General features: G+C 31.0%; 1 protein-coding gene across 2 annotated transcripts in view; it reads left to right on the forward strand.

Moving 5' to 3' along the window:
* Positions 1–7,765, forward strand: part of LOC118733034 — a 61,641-nt gene that overhangs the window by 41,509 nt on the left and 12,367 nt on the right. The window lies entirely within an intron of this gene.

Here is a 7,765-nt window from a genome sequence, read left to right on the forward strand (position 1 = left end):
TTGGTGGTGGATTTTTACTGGAATTTTCTTCATATTCGCTTGTGACAACGTGTGTACACACAAGGTAAAGAATAATTTAACACAACGCCATGATTTATAGAAGAATTTGTATAATAAAAATGATTATTCATGCGTTCAACAATTACGCGGATTTCTTCATTCTCTTCGTTATTTACTTCTTACAACAAAGATGGCGTCGAGATTTCGACAGCTAGAAAATTACTTTTTTCTCTCTTTCATTGGCGCGTGATCTTGTGTCTTTCGTTCATGTGTATGTGCATGGAATTAATTAAGCCCCGTTTTAAAAGCTTTTATTATGTTTCACCTGTGTGTAATCAAATCTTGAAAAATCCGTATTAATTATCCGGTATGGCTCATATTTAAAATGAATACTACTTACATGAAAAGGCTAAACCACAAAAAAAAAATTTAAAAAAAAAAAAAAATTCCCCGATAGGTGAGGCAGCAGTCGAGTTATTTGAAAAATACGTATTTTTGGTCCGATTTGTTTCATATTTAAAACCAATATTCGTAAATGGAAAGAAATAACTCAAAAAAAAAAATTTAAATAAAATTTGCCGTTGGATGATGCGGAGGTCCATTTTTTATTAGCCACTAATATTGTCTTAATTTTTTTTTACATTACTTGTTTAGGCTGGTACTGAACTTTTTTATAAAACACCGTGCGACAGTCAATTTTACACACGAAAAAATTAATATATTCGCAAAACTGGGGGCCAAATATAGTAAATCTGCGTTTTTAGTTTTTCTCTCTGGCGTCAGGATTTTTTTTTAAAGTGAAATTTTTAGAATGTGATTGAATAAAAAAATTATTCAAAAGATTCGGTGCATTGTAGAAAACAATATGGGTATCAATTAAAAGGAAAAATGCTGTAAAATAGAAAAAAAAATAATAATTTTTGGGTGTACCAGGACGAATAAGTCCCTTTAAAACTTTATCCTTGAATATCCTTGGAAATTTCCAATATTTATTTTTGAAAAAAATATATATGTATGTCAAGGACTAATATGTTAACTACCACAACGAATTTCGTCCTTCTAACTTTTTAGTTTTAGATAAAAAAAAAATTTGCACTTCTCTTTATAAGATATTGATAGTTACAATATACATCAATGAAGATACTGGAATCATTACACTGTAGAGCACTCGGCTGGGTATTGGACCAAACCATTTTTTTTAAGCGATTGGGTCATATGTAAAACTACTATAGGTAAACTACCGTTATATGGGAGGTGGGCGTGGGTATTTTCCGATTTTAAAAAGTTTCTCTCAAGTCAACAACTGCACAAAGTTTGGTATAAATTCTTAAAGCAGATACAGAGATAAACATATTAAATCATAAGTGAGCAGGACCACGCCCATTTTCCAAAAAATTATAATAATTCTATTTCTTACTAAGAGGTTATTGTAAATATGTATATATTTTCGGTTGATTAGCTTCAGTAGTTACTAAAATATCGCAGGTTTGTGCAAGGAAAATCCGCGAACCAACTTTCGTTGATATATTTAAATTTTTTACTCGAGTTATCGTTTCATACATGGCTTATTCGATTTCTCTTTAGCCTGATAAAAACAACTGTTATGCGAATAAAGCTAATAGAGTGCCCTTGTGCACAAGTGTGCTTGGGAACAAAACAATTAATTGCTCCTTAAACCGAACATCTAGGTATGAACGAACGTAAATTTGAAATTGGGTTCTGATTTTTCTGACTGGATAAGAAGACGATGTATTTAGGAACGAATTTTCGAAATGACACTGAAGAAGTCGCAGCGCGAAAACCGGTATATCTCCAAACCAAATTTCATAAAGGATGACAAAAATTCGTTCCAAAATACATCTGGCTATTTTCTATTTTCAAGCACTTCCTTTACCTTTATTCTTATTAAATCGGTGTGTATTCGCACTCAAGTGCTATCCTATTTTGGAGAAATGTTCTATAAGTTTTAATGTAACCACCTTTAATAAATTACCAAACAACTACAAAAGTTTTGGGGGTTTCGTGAAAAAAATGTACAATGGGAACAAATAAAGAACGAAAATATCGAGAACGCTTTCAAGGAGGATCAAATAAGAACATAAATATCTGCGGAACGTTCTGCTAGAGAACAAGAGCAGAAAAACAGTTTTGAGAACTTAACGTTAAGAATAACCGGGCTGACTGCGTGTTGGGATGAAAAATCGTTTCAGTGAGAACCACAATTGTTAATTCTAACCTAGAGGAAAGCTATAATTACGGTTAACTATCCATTTATGGAACAGTTTGTCATTTGCTGTGCATAATTATCTTTCAGTTTTTTTTTGATTAATTTAAATATTCAAACATTTCAAACTAATGGAAGGCTATGAGAAAAATTTTGTTCTCACTTCCATTCCTAACGAATAGTTCCCGTTTCCATCTCTGTCATAAAGTTTCTCAGACTTTAGTTCCCAAATTGTTCTTCGAGAGAAAGTTCCTTAGGATTTTGTTCCCGTTTTGTTTTTTGCCAAAACGTTTCGGAGGTTTTTGTTCCCCTTTTGTTCTCTTAGAAATGTTCCACAGAGTTTTTTCTTATATAATTCCTATTGAGAACGTTCTTGATTATTTTATTATTCTCATTTCGGTTTGTGATTTGAAGCGTTCTTGGGAACAAAATTACGAGTACGACATTTTGTTTCGGTCATACGTTTTTTTCTCGGTCCCTGATTTTTTTTAATTGGATTATCAGTTTATTAATGTTTAATATGTAATTTTATATGCAATTACATATGTATGTATGTACGTATGCATGAAAACATTTTCTATTTTTCATACCGCAGTTATTAATTTTTCTATGAAATCGTTTTACGATATTTCGCCAAAATTTTCACGTACAATATGTTATTTGTTTACACTAGAAATGCGTAAACACCAAAACATCACATTTAAATACACTCTGCATGTATGTATATACTTAAGCACATATTTGGCCGTAACATAGAAATACCATTCAGAAAAATAAAACATTGCTCACGGGCTATCCCACATAAATATTACGAATTAATCACCCCATCCAAATGGAAACATGCTGTTATGAAAATAAACAAAATCATTCCAAAATAATTACGTGCATATGTACGAGTGTATGTATGTATGCATCTACCTGTGCATATTCTAAAAATACAAACATGGAAAATATCTCATCGCCAATGTAATAAAAAATACGCATCATTTCATTCATAACATACTTAGGCAAAGAAACGGAACCGATGTATATTTAGCGTACCATAAATATTTACTTCCGTCAGACACACGTAAAACGAATTCTGCGAAATTATGTTGTATTTTGATTTCGTCGCCTGTGGTTCATTGAGGATAACAATTCACATTGCCCGTGGGTAAAATATTTGCATTTATTTGTTCGTTTGTATAGGAGGGTATATAATTTTGAATTTCTATAAATTTTCTCATGCAATTGCCAATTATTTCTAAATACTAACAAGTTATTTATTGGTGGCAATGAGGATTTTACACTTCATTGGCGATTTAATTTAATTATAACAATATAAAACGATTCGTTTAGGTATATTACCGTGTGTATTTTTTTTTTAATTTTTTGGCGGAATTGTTATTTATTTTAATTGTTATTCCCAAAATGTTTGAAAGGACTTTTGGATTCAGTGTGAAAAACAATTTAGAGAAGAGATTGTATGTATCTTCCCAAGCGATGTTTTTGTGCCTTATACTTTTCATACTAATTGTCATGCGTTTGTATTAGCATGAACATTACTGGATAACTGTCATGTGAAACAACAAATCTTTTGTAAATTTGTAATGTACTCATTTTACTCAACTTCGATGTAACAAAAAATGCATAACTCAAATTATTGTATCCCATAATACTATACTTAAATATTGCGCAGTACTCAGAGCTACCATTGTGATTTTTTAAATTTTTTTTTTTGAGAAGGCATATTTCCAAAAACTAATTTTTTTTTTATAAAAATACTTTGTAAAAAAATTTTTTCAACAAAAAAAAAAAGAAATTTTTTTTTTAATTTTTATTTTCATAGAGAATTTTGATGTGTGTTTTTTTTTAATTTTTTCCTCGCCCCGTTCTCCGGAGATATTTGGAAAACTATTATATCGATTTGTGTTTTTTGTGCTGTTAAGTTTTTAAAAACATATTAATCAAGCTCAAATTTCATAATTATTTATTATTTATGTTTATGCATCAACCCTAAAATTTTGAAACAAACCAAACACATGAAAGGTGAACCCCGTCCGTTTTGGTATGGAACACCCCACTTACATACATATATACATGCATATGTACATACCTCAATGGAAACATTTGCGCGTCATTAGCATATTCTTGTGGGCCAATTTCACACTGCTGAAAAATAGGGGATCGTCATTTTAGCTATATATATATATATTGGTATTTATAGCAAATCTTATACCCAGCAAACATTTTTGATTGCGCGGGAAAATGTTCATTACTCTTCACTCCCACCATTTTAATTGGAGTTTCTTCCTATTGCTTAAGCACCATCAGTTATAAGCACTTGTCTACCTTTTAACAAGTCGTCAAAAAGATGTAGACGATTCGTTTTCTACGACTCTTCTGGAAAAGTCATAGATGAATTGCTCTCTCTTATAGAATATTTAAAGGCAAATCGTATAAAATGGCCGAATTACATATCGTTATGTATGAACGATCTATCGCAACTCCGGATTGCAATTGAAAACTTAAAGAAAAATGCCGCGCCGTAGAGAAAAAGAAAAGTTTTTACAATTATATTTCGAAGCAGCCTTAAGTGATATACTTCTTCTTGAAGTATTTGAAGACTATAAAAAAAAAACATGTGTATCGCGACTTCGTCGCAACAACTTTTCGACGTTTCATGAATCCCCCTATTATAAAAATAATATGAAGAACAGGTAAGGCTTTTTAAAAAGTTGTATGTAACTCCCGTTGTTTTTGGTTTTATTTAAGGTGTATTTTAATATATCCTACCAAAATCTGTGAAAAGCGCAGTTTAGATAAAAGTGTTTGTGAATTGTGTATATCGATAAAAATTTTTAAGTGTTGGTACCAAAAACAACGGAGTTACATGCCACTTTTTAAAAGCCCTACCTGTTTTTGACACTAATTTTATAGTGTTTTTGGCTTCTCTTGTAAAATAGAAAATTTGTTGGGTAGGGCCTTTGTGAATTAAGGTGACAATATGTATTTATGTATATGCAAAAAATATAGCCACATATTGGCAAGTTTTCACAATTTATGCTTTTATTACTTAATTTTATGTATTTTTATTTTATTATTTTAACAAAAACCGTGTAAGCAACCCAGGTTTCAAACTTTGTGTAATATTTCGAAAAAAAAAAATAAAATTTAACAAACTTTCGTAAAAATTGCGAGTCTTTTATTAAATTTCTTAAAAAGATTTTGAGTATGCAGTTTTGTATACCATTCAATATTATAGGTTCAAATGGAAAAAAATTATCATTGATTGTTTAGATATTTTTTTCGCATTTGCTCCAGACAACAAATAAAAACAATTTTTTTATATGGAAGAAAACCGTAACCTCTTGAAAAAAATCATCTAAAAAATCAAATTGAATGAAATCTAATTAAAATGCTCGAATCTTTTAACCCTCTACCACATACGAATCCAAATATGGTGTCACAATTTTTTCCCCGCCTAACGAGTGTTGTAAAAATGTATCAAACTAAACGAATGCATTGAGAAATTAACTACGAATAACGGAACTTAATCGTTTTGCCTATTTTTAGATGACATTTGAATATAACCACCTTGGGTTCATGGTCGAAAAACGTCCATTCATGTGCGCGAAACTCAACTGCAAAAAAGAAAAACTAATGAAAAACGCAAGTTGCTCTTGTAAAATAAAAAAATACTAGTGAACCCGGATGGCGTTTAACTTTTGAAATGGATGGAAACCCCGATCAAAAATCTTTACAAATATTACAAGTGTTTCCTCTTAATCTGCCATCCGATTCTGAGTGAAGAGAGGTGTCGATTTTTCATTCCATAAAATTTCAAATCACCCTGTATCGCCATGAAAATAAAAAAATCTACAGGTCCAGTTCTTTAATTCCACAAATAATTTTTGAAATTCGAAATAACCCTTTTACATAAAGTTAAAAGATAAAGCCTTTTAAAGCCATTTCGATTGATACCCATATTGTAATAATTGATTTAACTTGTTAAAAATTTAATTCAAATGATTTAATAGGTGGCATCTCCTTTTCAAAAAATAAAACCTTGCTCATCAGCAGGTCAATCCCTTTAAGTTGATATCTCAATTTTGAAAATCGAACGAACGGTTCCGATCTGATGGCATTTATTATTAAATAATTTTAATGAAATTTTTTAGAAGTTTGCACATCTGCAATGGGATGTCCATTTTTGAAAATCGAGCGAGCGGTGCAAATCCTGAACAAAAAATGCCTTCGCGTACTATATATATAGATAATCTTAATTCCCACATACTCTCCTGTGTCAATCAATAATTAGTTTACCGCTCCCCAATTGATTTCAATTTATTTCATAAAACTTTCCATACATTTATGCGCGAAATAAATAAGGGTCCTAAGGATTTTTCTTTCAATATAGGTTTATTGATACGTAAATAACGTGTTTTTCACTGTTAAATTTTTTAGTCATCTCCTTTGTAATTAATGCAATAGAGGGTTAAGAAAGATTTTTTTTTTTTATATTGCACAAAGTTTGAAAAGTGGTCTTATCTACACGGGTTTGTTAAAGAATTTGTGTAAAAAAACAACTAAAATTAAATGGCAAAAAAGTGGTGAAAACTTATTAATAGGTGCGGCTATGATTTTTTTGACCACTGTAATTTTCAAAAGAGGCTTAACAATTACTTATTTAACAATGAAATAATAATGGTTTCAATGTCTTAACGGTCGCGCAAGATTTACAAATTGAATTTCACTCATACTTTATAGTCTTCAAAACCAATTTTATCCAACACTCCTTCAAAAAAGCCCTAGAATCTTTGTTTGTATTCCGTTGTTTATTTTATAGACTTCTTGGAAGATTCGTGCATTCATTTTGTTTTTTGACTATAGGAAAAATTTGAAATTTTCATATCTTTTAAAATTCTTTGACGATCTGTCCTAATGCAACCACCTACTTTACTGTGCTTTACGCGTTAGTCATGAGTCTTGAGTGCGAAAATTATGAAAATACTTTAACAGAATGGGAAATTGGCCAAATACGCACGCAACATACATTCGTACATATGTATGTATGTATGTAAAAAATGTATAAATTAGCGAAAATGCGCGCCATTTCTATCTCTCCAATAATTCACTTGATGTTATTCATCAGAGAATAATTTGAAATAATATGCCAATTTATCTGAAACGTATGCGAGTACCCCCCAAGAGCGATGTCCAGATGAGTACACCAATCGCTGGACAGCGCCCCCTGACATTTGTTTTGTTTTCGTAAAATATTTTTGTACGACTCATTTAAAATATTCTTGAATGTGCGCTGGGAAAATTATTCTCATTTCAAATGGCTAAATGATCGCACAAAAATTCAGAATTTCAGTCGTTCCAAAGTTCTCAACGCGAATCGTATATACACACGGCGAAAAACTGGTTGTATCCAATTAGTATTCATAAAGCACGGAACGATTAGTGGCATCGCGTAGAAGGGCTTTCATATACAAGCAAAAAAAAAAAAAAAATATTAAAAAGGTTGCAAGGTTGTCTAAAAGGGTATTAAACGTT

This window comes from Rhagoletis pomonella, unplaced genomic scaffold (assembly GCF_013731165.1).
Source record: "Rhagoletis pomonella isolate Grant_MI unplaced genomic scaffold, Rhpom_1.0 Rhpom_scaffold_00002, whole genome shotgun sequence".
Classification (NCBI taxonomy): domain Eukaryota; kingdom Metazoa; phylum Arthropoda; class Insecta; order Diptera; family Tephritidae; genus Rhagoletis; species Rhagoletis pomonella.